General features: G+C 59.3%; 1 non-coding gene across 1 annotated transcript in view; it reads left to right on the forward strand.

Annotated features, from left to right (window-relative positions):
- Nucleotides 1–11,939: 11,939 nt before the first annotated feature.
- LOC148315050 (18S ribosomal RNA) overlaps nucleotides 11,940–12,500 on the forward strand; it is a 1,933-nt gene continuing 1,372 nt past the window's right edge. Inside the window, exon 1 of the ribosomal RNA XR_015841355.1 lies at nucleotides 11,940–12,500. This exon is cut by the window's right edge and continues 1,372 nt beyond it. This is a non-coding gene — a ribosomal RNA (18S ribosomal RNA).

The following is a 12,500-nucleotide window of genomic DNA, read 5'->3' on the forward strand; positions in this document are numbered from 1 at the left end:
CCGGACGCGAGGTGGGCCGAGTGGCCCCTAAGTTCAACCGCGTGGAGGCTCCGGAGGAGACAGGCCGGCATCCGTGAAAGTCAGGCCGAAGAGGATGGCCTCCCCCCGGACGCGAGGTGGGCCGAGTGGCCCCTAAGTTCAACCGCGTGGAGGCTCCGGAGGAGACAGGCCGGCGTCCGTGAAAGTCAGGCCGAAGAGGATGGCCTCCCCCCGGACGCGAGGTGGGCCGAATTGCACTAAGTGCGACCAGGGGTGGGCCACTTAGGCGACCAGGGGTGGGCCACTTAGGCGACCAGGGGTGGGCCACTTAGGCGACCAGGGGTGGGCCACTTAGGCGACCAGGGGTGGGCCACTTAGGCGACCAGGGGTGGGCCACTTAGGCGACCAGGGGTGGGCCGTTTAGGTGACCAGGGGTGGGCCGCTTAGGCGACCAGGGGTGGGATGTTTAGGTGACCAGGGGTGGGACGTTTAGGTGACCAGGGGTGGGCCACTTAGGCGACCAGGGGTAAGGGGTTTAGGCGACCAGGGGTGAGACGTTTAGGCGACCAGGGGTAAGGGGTTTAGGTGACCAGGGGTAAGGGGTTTAGGTGACCAGGGGTAAGGGGGTTAGGCGACCTGGGGCTGGAGAGGAGCACCTTCCCCGGGCACAGGCAGGGAGCGAGCGCCCACCCCCAGCTCCATCGCTCCGGGGGTAATAGGCCGGCGTCTGCCACACTTAGCCCGGAGAGGAGCACCTTCCCCGGGCACGGGCGGGGAGCGAGCGCCCCCCAGCTCCATCGCTCCGGGGGTAATAGGCCGGCGTCTGCCACACTTAGGCCGCAGAGGAGCACCTTCCCCGGGCACGGGCGGGGAGCGAGCGACCCCAGCTCCATCGCTCCGGGGGTAATAGGCCGGCGTCTGCCACACTTAGGCCGCAGAGGAGCACCTTCCCCGGGCACGGGCGGGGAGCGAGCGCCCCCAGCTCCATCGCTCCGGGGGTAATAGGCCGGCGTCTGCCACACTTAGGCCGGAGAGGAGCACCTTCCCCGGGCACGGGCGGGGAGCGAGCGCCCCCAGCTCCATCGCTCCGGGGGTAATAGGCCGGCGTCTGTCACACTTAGCCCGAATAGGAGCACCTTCCCCGGGCACGGGAGGTGCCAAGCGGCCCCTAAGTCTACCCTCATGGAATCTCCGGAGGAGGAGGGCGGGCGTGTGTCACACTTGGCCCGAATAGGAGCACCTTCCCCGGGCACAGACGGTGCCAAGCGGCCCCTAAGTTTGCCCTTATGGAAGCTCCGGAGGAGGAGTGCATGCTGTGTGACAGTGAAGCCGAATAGGAGCACCTTCCCCGGGCACAGACGGTGCCAAGCGGCCCCTAAGTTTGCCCTTATGGAAGCTCCGGAGGAGGAGTGCATGCTGTGTGACAGTGAAGCCGAATAGGAGCACCTTCCCCGGGCACAGGCGGTGCCAAGCGGCCCCTAAGTTTGCCCTTATGGAAGCTCCGGAGGAGGAGTGCATGCTGTGTGACAGTGAAGCCGAATAGGAGCACCTTCCCCGGGCACAGGCGGTGCCAAGCGGCCCCTAAGTTTGCCCTTATGGAAGCTCCGGAGGAGGAGTGCATGCTGTGTGACAGTGAAGCCGAATAGGAGCACCTTCCCCGGGCACAGGCGGTGCCAAGCGGCCCCTAAGTTTGCCCTTATGGAAGCTCCGGAGGAGGAGTGCATGCTGTGTGACAGTGAAGCCGAATAGGAGCACCTTCCCCGGGCACAGGCGGTGCCAAGCGGCCCCTAAGTTTGCCCTTATGGAAGCTCCGGAGGAGGAGTGCATGCTGTGTGACAGTGAAGCCGAATAGGAGCACCTTCCCCGGGCACAGGCGGTGCCAAGCGGCCCCTAAGTTTGCCCTTATGGAAGCTCCGGAGGAGGAGTGCATGCTGTGTGACAGTGAAGCCGAATAGGAGCACCTTCCCCGGGCACAGACGGTGCCAAGCGGCCCCTAAGTTTGCCCTTATGGAAGCTCCGGAGGAGGAGTGCGGGCGTGTGTCACACTTGGCCCGAATATGAGCACCTTCCCCGGGCACAGGCGGTGCCAAGCGGCCCCTAAGTTTGCCCTTATAGAAGCTCCGGAGGAGGAGTGCATGCTGTGTGACAGTGAAGCCGAATATGAGCACCTTCCCCGGGCACAGACGGTGCCAAGCGGCCCCTAAGTTTGCCCTTATGGAAGCTCCGGAGGAGGAGTGCATGCTGTGTGACAGTGAAGCCGAATAGGAGCACCTTCCCCGGGCACAGACGGTGCCAAGCGGCCCCTAAGTTTGCCCTTATGGAAGCTCCGGAGGAGGAGTGCGGGCGTGTGTCACACTTGGCCCGAATATGAGCACCTTCCCCGGGCACAGGCGGTGCCAAGCGGCCCCTAAGTTTGCCCTTATAGAAGCTCCGGAGGAGGAGTGCATGCTGTGTGACAGTGAAGCCGAATATGAGCACCTTCCCCGGGCACAGGCGGTGCCAAGCGGCCCCTAAGTTTGCCCAAATGGAAGCTCCGGAGGAGGAGTGCGGGCGTGTGTCACACTTGGCCCGAATAGGAGCACCTTCCCCGGGCACGGGCGGTGCCAAGCGGCCCCTAAGTTTGCCCAAATGGAAGCTCCGGAGGAGGAGTGCATGCTGCCTGACAGTGAAGCCGAATATGAGCACCTTCCCCGGGCACAGGCGGTGCCAAGCGGCCCCTAAGTCTACCCTAATGGAAGCTCCGGAGGAGGAGGGCGGGCGTGTGTCACACTTGGCCCGAATAGGAGCACCTTCCCCGGGCACAGGCGGTGCAAAGCGGCCCCTAAGTCGGTAAAGGTTGAAATAAGTAAATAAATACAAAAAGGACGAGGGGGGAAAAAAAAAGGCAAAAACGTATAAAATTCCCCCATTCATTTCAATGGGCTCGGCCGAATTGGGCTTGCGGGACCGCCGAGGGCACGCCGGAGGGCGGTTGAGTCGGTAAAAGTTGAAATAAATGAATAAATACAAAAAGGACGAGGGGGGGGAAAAAAAAGGCAAAAACGTATAAAATTCCCCCATTCATTTCAATGGGCTCGGCCGAATTGGGCTTGCGGGACCGCCGAGGGCACGCCGGAGGGCGGTTGAGTCGGTAAAAGTTGAAATAAATGAATAAATACAAAAAGAACGAGGGGGGGGGGAAAAAAGGCAAAAACGTATAAAATTCCCCCATTCATTTCAATGGGCTCGGCCGAATTGGGCTTGCGGGACCGCCGAGGGCACGCCGGAGGGCGGTTGAGTCGGTAAAAGTTGAAATAAATGAATAAATACAAAAAGAACGAGGGGGGGAAAAAAGGCAAAAACGTATAAAATCCCCCCATTCATTTCAATGGGCTCGGCCGAATTGGGCTTGCGGGACCGCCGAGGGCACGCCGGAGGGCGGTTGAGTCGGTAAAAGTTGAAATAAATGAATAAATACAAAAAGAACGAGGGGGGGAAAAAAAAGGCAAAAACGTATAAAATTCCCCCATTCATTTCAATGGGTTCGGCCGAATTGGGCTTGCGGGACCGCCGGGGGCACGCCGGAGGGCGGTTGAGTCGGTAAAAGTTGAAATAAATGAATAAATACAAAAAGGACGAGGGGGGGGAAAAAAAAGGCAAAAACGTATAAAATTCCCCCATTCATTTCAATGGGCTCGGCCGAATTGGGCTTGCGGGACCGCCGAGGGCACGCCGGAGGGCGGTTGAGTCGGTAAAAGTTGAAATAAATGAATAAATACAAAAAGAACGAGGGGGGGGGGAAAAAAGGCAAAAACGTATAAAATTCCCCCATTCATTTCAATGGGCTCGGCCGAATTGGGCTTGCGGGACCGCCGAGGGCACGCCGGAGGGCGGTTGAGTCGGTAAAAGTTGAAATAAATGAATAAATACAAAAAGAACGAGGGGGGGAAAAAAGGCAAAAACGTATAAAATCCCCCCATTCATTTCAATGGGCTCGGCCGAATTGGGCTTGCGGGACCGCCGAGGGCACGCCGGAGGGCGGTTGAGTCGGTAAAAGTTGAAATAAATGAATAAATACAAAAAGAACGAGGGGGGGAAAAAAAAGGCAAAAACGTATAAAATTCCCCCATTCATTTCAATGGGTTCGGCCGAATTGGGCTTGCGGGACCGCCGGGGGCACGCCGGAGGGCGGTTGAGTCGGTAAAAGTTGAAATAAATGAATAAATACAAAAAGAACGAGGGGGGGAAAAAAAAGGCAAAAACGTATAAAATTCCCCCATTCATTTCAATGGGTTCGGCCGAATTGGGCTTGCGGGACCGCCGGGGGCACGCCGGAGGGCGGTTGAGTCGGTAAAAGTTGAAATAAATGAATAAATACAAAAAGAACGAGGGGGGGAAAAAAGGCAAAAACGTATAAAATCCCCCCATTCATTTCAATGGGCTCGGCCGAATTGGGCTTGCGGGACCGCCGAGGGCACGCCGGAGGGCGGTTGAGTCGGTAAAAGTTGAAATAAATGAATAAATACAAAAAGAACGAGGGGGGAAAAAAAGGCAAAAACGTATAAAATTCCCCCATTCATTTCAATGGGCTCGGCCGAATTGGGCTTGCGGGACCGCCGAGGGCACGCCGGAGGGCGGTTGAGTCGGTAAAAGTTGAAATAAATGAATAAATACAAAAAGAACGAGGGGGGGAAAAAAAAGGCAAAAACGTATAAAATTCCCCCATTCATTTCAATGGGCTCGGCCGAATTGGGCTTGCGGGACCGCCGAGGGCACGCCGGAGGGCGGTTGAGTCGGTAAAAGTTGAAATAAATGAATAAATACAAAAAGAACGAGGGGGGGGGAAAAAAGGCAAAAACGTATAAAATTCCCCCATTCATTTCAATGGGCTCGGCCGAATTGGGCTTGCGGGACCGCCGAGGGCACGCCGGAGGGCGGTTGAGTCGGTAAAAGTTGAAATAAATGAATAAATACAAAAAGAACGAGGGGGGGAAAAAAAAGGCAAAAACGTATAAAATTCCCCCATTCATTTCAATGGGCTCGGCTAAAATGGGCCTGCAGTACTGCCGAGAGGCCGCCGGAGGACGCCCTAGTAGGCAAACGTTGATCCCCACACACGAGGGGTCAGTTAGGCGACCAGGGGTAGCGTTTAGGCGACCAGGGGTAGCGTTTAGGTGACCAGGGGAAGCGTTTAGGCGACCAGGGGTAGCGTTTAGGTGACCAGGGGTAGCGTTTAGGCGACCAGGGGTAGCGTTTAGGCGACCAGGGGTAGCGTTTAGGCGACCAGGGGTAGCTTTTAGGCGACCAGGGGTAGCTTTTAGGCGACCAGGGGTAGCGTTTAGGCGACCAGGGGCGTTGCAGTTCCGCCGAATTGCATTAGGGGCGCTGCAGTAGGCAAACGTTCTTCCCCCCTAGTCAGAGGGTCATTTGCCTACTTCCCAGGTTTACCCGGGTTTTCCAAAACACCTGGGGCACATTTTCAGGGATCACGTTTTTAGAAACAAAAATATTCATAATTTCTTCTAAGTCCCCTTTCCAGCGGGGAACTTTGAAACATTGTATCCGACCACTGAAGGCTGTTGGCGGGCACGGCGCGGCAAACAGCCCGCACTCAGGCATGGAGCTCCGGGGAAAGTTGCCTAATTTCTTCTAAGTCCCCTTTCCAGCGGGGAACTTTGAAACATTGTATCCGACCGTGGAAGGCTGTTGGCGGGCACGGCGCGGCTCATAGCCGGCCCTCAGGCACGGAGCTCCGGGTGAATTTTCACAAATTTCTTCTAAGTCCCCTTTCCAGCGGGGAACTTTGAAACATTGTATCCGACCGTGGAAGGCTGTTGGCGGGCACGGCGCGGCTCATAGCCGGCCCTCGGGCACGGAGCTCCGGGTGAATTTTCACAAATTTCTTCTAAGTCCCCTTTCCAGCGGGGAACTTTGAAACATTGTATCCGACCGTGGAAGGCTGTTGGCGGGCGCGGCGCGGCTCATAGCCGGCCCTCGGGCACGGAGCTCCGGGTGAATTTTTACAAATTTCTTCTAAGTCCCCTTTCCAGCGGGGAACTTTGAAACATTGTATCCGACCGTGGAAGGCTGTTGGCGGGCACGGCGCGGCTCATAGCCGGCCCTCGGGCACGGAGCTCCGGGTGAATTTTCACAAATTTCTTCTAAGTCCCCTTTCCAGCGGGGAACTATGAAACATTGTATCCGACCGTGGAAGGCTGTTGGCGGGCACGGCGCGGCTCATAGCCGGCCCTCGGGCACGGAGCTCCGGGTGAATTTTACAAATTTCTTCTAAGTCCCCTTTCCAGCGGGGAACTTTGAAACATTGTATCCGACCGTGGAAGGCTGTTGGCGGGCACGGCGCGGCTCATAGCCGGCCCTCGGGCACGGAGCTCCGGGTGAATTTTTACAAATTTCTTCTAAGTCCCCTTTCCAGCGGGGAACTTTGAAACATTGTATCCGACCGTGGAAGGCTGTTGGCGGGCACGGCGCGGCTCATAGCCGGCCCTCGGGCACGGAGCTCCGGGTGAATTTTCACAAATTTCTTCTAAGTCCCCTTTCCAGCGGGGAACTTTGAAACATTGTATCCGACCGTGGAAGGCTGTTGGCGGGCACGGCGCGGCTCATAGCCGGCCCTCGGGCACGGAGCTCCGGGTGAATTTTTACAAATTTCTTCTAAGTCCCCTTTCCAGCGGGGAACTTTGAAACATTGTATCCGACCGTGGAAGGCTGTTGGCGGGCACGGCGCGGCTCATAGCCGGCCCTCGGGCACGGAGCTCCGGGTGAATTTTACAAATTTCTTCTAAGTCCCCTTTCCAGCGGGGAACTTTGAAACATTGTATCCGACCGTGGAAGGCTGTTGGCGGGCACGGCGCGGCTCATAGCCGGCCCTCAGGCACGGAGCTCCGGGTGAATTTTCACTAATTTCCTCTAAGTCCCCTTTCCAGCGGGGAACTTTGAAACATTGTATCCGACCGTGGAAGGCTGTTGGCGGGCACGGCGCGGCTCATAGCCGGCCCTCGGGCACGGAGCTCCGGGTGAATTTTCACAAATTTCTTCTAAGTCCCCTTTCCAGCGGGGAACTTTGAAACATTGTATCCGACCGTGGAAGGCTGTTGGCGGGCACGGCGCGGCTCATAGCCGGCCCTCAGGCACGGAGCTCCGGGTGAATTTTCACAAATTTCTTCTAAGTCCCCTTTCCAGCGGGGAACTTTGAAACATTGTATCCGACCAAAGGAAGGCTGTTGGCGGGCGCGGCGCGGCTCATAGCCGGCCCTCGGGCACGGAGCTCCGGGTGAATTTTACTCAATTCTTCTAAGTCCCCTTTCCAGCGGGGAACTTTCAAACATTGTATCCGACCACTGAAGGCTGTTGGCGGGCGCGGCGCGGCTCACAGCCCGCCATCAGGCACGGAGCTCCGGGGAAATTTGCCTCATTTCTTCTAAGTCCCCTTTCCAGCGGGGAACTTTCAAACATTGTATCCGACCAAAGGAAGGCTGTTGGCGGGCGCGGCGCGGCTCACAGCCCGCCCTCAGGCACGGAGCTCCGGTGAAATTTGCTCAATTCTTCTAAGTCCCCTTTCCAGCGGGGAACTTTGAAACATTGTATCCGACCAAAGGAAGGCTGTTGGCGGGCACGGCGCGGCTCATAGCCGGCCCTCGAGCACGGAGCTCCGGGGGAATTTGCCTCATTTCTTCTAAGTCCCCTTTCCAGCGGGGAACTTTGAAACATTGTATCCGACCAAAGGAAGGCTGTTGGCGGGCACGGCGCGGCTCATAGCCGGCCCTCGAGCACGGAGCTCCGGGGGAATTTGCCTCATTTCTTCTAAGTCCCCTTTCCAGCGGGGAACTTTGAAACATTGTATCCGACCACTGAAGGCTGTTGGCGGGCGCGGCGCGGCTCACAGCCCGCCATCAGGCACGGAGCTCCGGGGAAATTTGCCTCATTTCTTCTAAGTCCCCTTTCCAGCGGGGAACTTTCAAACATTGTATCCGACCAAAGGAAGGCTGTTGGCGGGCGCGGCGCGGCTCACAGCCCGCCCTCAGGCACGGAGCTCCGGTGAAATTTGCTCAATTCTTCTAAGTCCCCTTTCCAGCGGGGAACTTTGAAACATTGTATCCGACCAAAGGAAGGCTGTTGGCGGGCGCGGCGCGGCTCATAGCCGGCCCTCGGGCACGGAGCTCCGGGTGAATTTTACTCAATTCTTCTAAGTCCCCTTTCCAGCGGGGAACTTTCAAACATTGTATCCGACCACTGAAGGCTGTTGGCGGGCGCGGCGCGGCTCACAGCCCGCCATCAGGCACGGAGCTCCGGGGAAATTTGCCTCATTTCTTCTAAGTCCCCTTTCCAGCGGGGAACTTTCAAACATTGTATCCGACCAAAGGAAGGCTGTTGGCGGGCGCGGCGCGGCTCACAGCCCGCCCTCAGGCACGGAGCTCCGGTGAAATTTGCTCAATTCTTCTAAGTCCCCTTTCCAGCGGGGAACTTTGAAACATTGTATCCGACCAAAGGAAGGCTGTTGGCGGGCACGGCGCGGCTCATAGCCGGCCCTCGAGCACGGAGCTCCGGGGGAATTTGCCTCATTTCTTCTAAGTCCCCTTTCCAGCGGGGAACTTTGAAACATTGTATCCGACCAAAGGAAGGCTGTTGGCGGGCACGGCGCGGCTCATAGCCGGCCCTCGAGCACGGAGCTCCGGGGGAATTTGCCTCATTTCTTCTAAGTCCCCTTTCCAGCGGGGAACTTTGAAACATTGTATCCGACCACTGAAGGCTGTTGGCGGGCACGGCGCGGCTCATAGCCGGCCCTCGGGCACGGAGCTCCGGGTGAATTTGCCTCATTTCTTCTAAGTCCCCTTTCCAGCGGGGAACTTTGAAACATTGTATCCGACCGTGGAAGGCTGTTGGCGGGCACGGCGCGGCTCATAGCCGGCCCTCGGGCACGGAGCTCCGGGTGAATTTGCCTCATTTCTTCTAAGTCCCCTTTCCAGCGGGGAACTTTGAAACATTGTATCCGACCACTGAAGGCTGTTGGCGGGCGCGGCGCGGCTCACAGCCCGCCCTCAGGCACGGAGCTCCGGGGAAATTTGCCTCATTTCTTCTAAGTCCCCTTTCCAGCGGGGACCTTTCAAACATTGTATCCGACCACTGAAGGCTGTTGGCGGACGCGGCGCGGCTCACAGCCCGCCCTCAGGCACGGAGCTCCGGGGAAATTTGCCTCATTTCTTCTAAGTCCCCTTTCCAGCGGGGAACTTTCAAACATTGTATCCGACCACTGAAGGCTGTTGGCGGGCGCGGCGCGGCTCACAGCCCGCACTCAGGCACGGAGCTCCGGGGAAATTTGCCTCATTTCTTCTAAGTCCCCTTTCCAGCGGGGACCTTTCAAACATTGTATCCGACCACTGAAGGCTGTTGGCGGACGCGGCGCGGCTCACAGCCCGCCCTCAGGCACGGAGCTCCGGGGAAATTTGCCTCATTTCTTCTAAGTCCCCTTTCCAGCGGGGACCTTTCAAACATTGTATCCGACCACTGAAGGCTGTTGGCGGACGCGGCGCGGCTCACAGCCCGCCCTCAGGCACGGAGCTCCGGGGGAATTTGCCCCCTCATTTCTTCTAAGTCCCCTTTAGGCGACCAGGGGTTGACAATTTAGGTGACCAGGGGTTGACAATTTAGGCGACCAGGGGTGACTTTTAGGCGACCAGGGGTGAGGTTTAGGCGACCAGGGGTGAGGTTTAGGCGACCAGGGGTAGCGTTTAGGCGACCAGGGGCGTTGCAGTTCCGCCGAATTGCATTAGGGGCGCTGCAGTAGGCAAACGTTTTTACCCCTAGTCAGAGGGTCATTTGCCTACTTCCCAGGTTTACCCGGGTTTTCCAAAACACCTGGGGCACATTTTTAGGAACCACGTTTTTAGAAACAAAAATTCTTCTATGTCCACCTCCGTGAAAGAAATTGCCCAATGGTTCCCGCGGAAGAGAGCTGCCAGGCGGACGCATACTGCAATAACGGCCGCCCTGGCGCTCTGGTGGATGTTATCCTCGAAATTTCTTCTATGTGCCCATTCCAGCGGGCAACTTGCGAACAATGGTGTCCGACCATGGAAGGCTGTTGGCGGACGCGGCGCGGCTCACAGCCCGCCCTCAGGCACGGAGCTCCGGGGGAATTTTCCCCTCATTTCTTCTAAGTCCCCATTCCAGCGGGGAGCTTGCAAACGTGGTATCCGACCACTGAAGGCTGTTGGCGGGCACGGCCCCACCAGCGCAACACGGCACTTCCTATGACTCGGGTCCGACGCAGGAGGAGCGGTCCTCCCGGCCCCGCAACACGGCACTTCCTATGACTCGGGTCCGACGCAGGAGGAGCGGTCCTCCCGGCCCCGCCACACGGCACTTCCTATGACTCGGGTCCGACGCAGGAGGAGCGGTCCTCCCGGCCCCGCCACACGGCACTTCCTATGACTCGGGTCCGACGCAGGAGGAGCGGTCCTCCCGGCCCCGCCACACGGCACTTCCCATGACTCGGGTCCGACGCAGGAGGAGCGGTCCTCCCGGCCCCACCACCGCCACACGGCACTTCCCATGACCCGGGGACCGACGCAGGAGGAGCGGTCCTCCCGGCCCCACCGCAACACACACAACCACTGACCGATTGGCAATCATGACCCGCCATCGGAGGGCCCCTGCCGGCCCCGGCCTCGCGCCGGGGTGTTCGGGTGGACGGTTCCTTCGGCCTGCGGGTCGACCTCTGAGCGTTGGCCGGCACCGCAGCACCGCAGCACACACATAACCACTGACCGATTGGCAATCATGACCCGCCATCGGAGGGCCCCTGCCGGCCCCGGCCTCGCGCCGGGGTGTTCGGGTGGACGGTTCCTTCGGCCTGCGGGTCGACCTCTGAGCGTTGGCCGGCACCGCAGCACACACACAACCACTGACCGATTGGCAATCATGACCCGCCATCGGAGGGCCCCTGCCGGCCCCGGCCTCGCGCCGGGGTGTTCGGGTGGACGGTTCCTTCGGCCTGCGGGTCGACCTCTGAGCGTTGGCCGGCACCGCAGCACACACATAACCACTGACCGATTGGCAATCATGACCCGCCATCGGAGGGCCCCTGCCGGCCCCGGCCTCGCGCCGGGGTGTTCGGGTGGACGGTTCCTTCGGCCTGCGGGTCGACCTCTGCGCGTTGGCCGGCACTTCCCTACCGTTACCCACCCCACCCCTGGGGTTGTGACAAAACGGCACTTCCTATGACTCGGGGTCCGACGCAGGAGGAGCGGTCCTCCCGGCCCATCTCGCACCCACACCCTGACATGTACTGCACCACACCAACCACTGACCGATTGGCAAGCATGACCCGCCATCGGAGGGCCCCTGCCGGCCCCGGCCTCGCGCCGGGGTGTTCGGGTGGACGGTTCCTTCGGCCTGCGGATCGACCTCTAGCGCACCAACCAGCGCGAAACCGCTTTCGTCGCGAGACCGAGACGACCCTGTCGCGTGCCCGTCGGCCACACGGGCCCAGAGATGTCCTACACGGGAGTTCCGCCGCGCTCGCGGGTGCCCCGCCACGAGAGGGGTGCGGGAGCCCAGGCCCGCGTCAGCCGAGCGGTCCTTTCCGAAAAAGCATGTTTCTCAAACCCTACCGGCGTCTGTCAGAAGACGCCGCCTCCGAGTGCGTGTTGCGGTCGCGGGCGTGCGGGCGGCTCCGGCTCCCTCCCGCGACTGACCGCCACGCGGTAACGCGGCCTCTACGGACCGAGTACATACCGAGGCCCAGCCGACTTCCTCACCGCGCACGGGGGCTGAATCGGTAACGGAAATTTCGGTAGCCCACGTCCGAAAAAAATGAATGAAAGAAACGAGGGAGGCTGGGGTGCCGCCGGGGGTAACCCCGCGGGAGGCCGTCTCCCGCGGGCGCCGCCCGGTCCCCGCGCCCGGCTCCCCGCTCAGCTCCGGTTCCAATGCAAGAAACACAGACCGCCGGACGCGAGGGCTACCTGGTTGATCCTGCCAGTAGCATATGCTTGTCTCAAAGATTAAGCCATGCAAGTCTAAGTACACACGGTTCCGATACAGTGAAACTGCGAATGGCTCATTAAATCAGTTATGGTTCCTTTGATCGCTCCACCGTTACTTGGATAACTGTGGCAATTCTAGAGCTAATACATGCAAACGAGCGCCGACCCGTCTCCGCGGGGACGCGCGCATTTATCAGACCCAAAACCCACGCGGGTTCGGTTTGCCGCGGTGCAGCGGGCCCGCCGGCTTTCACAGCCGGCGGGCTGTCGGTCTCCGCGGTGCCGCCGGCCCGGCCCCCCCTTTGGTGACTCTAGATAACGCCCGAGCCGATCGCCGGCCCCCCCGCGGCGGCGACGTCTCATTCGAATGTCTGCCCTATCAACTTTCGATGGTACTTTCTGCGCCTACCATGGTGACAACGGGTAACGGGGAATCAGGGTTCGATTCCGGAGAGGGAGCCTGAGAAACGGCTACCACATCCAAGGAAGGCAGCAGGCGCGCAAATTACCCACTCCCGACACGGGGAGGTAGTGACG

Source organism: Idiotropiscis lumnitzeri, unplaced genomic scaffold (genome assembly GCF_059441095.1).
Source record: "Idiotropiscis lumnitzeri isolate Australia: NSW breed Sydney's pygmy pipehorse unplaced genomic scaffold, RoL_Ilum_1.0 HiC_scaffold_150, whole genome shotgun sequence".
Lineage (NCBI taxonomy): Eukaryota > Metazoa > Chordata > Actinopteri > Syngnathiformes > Syngnathidae > Idiotropiscis > Idiotropiscis lumnitzeri.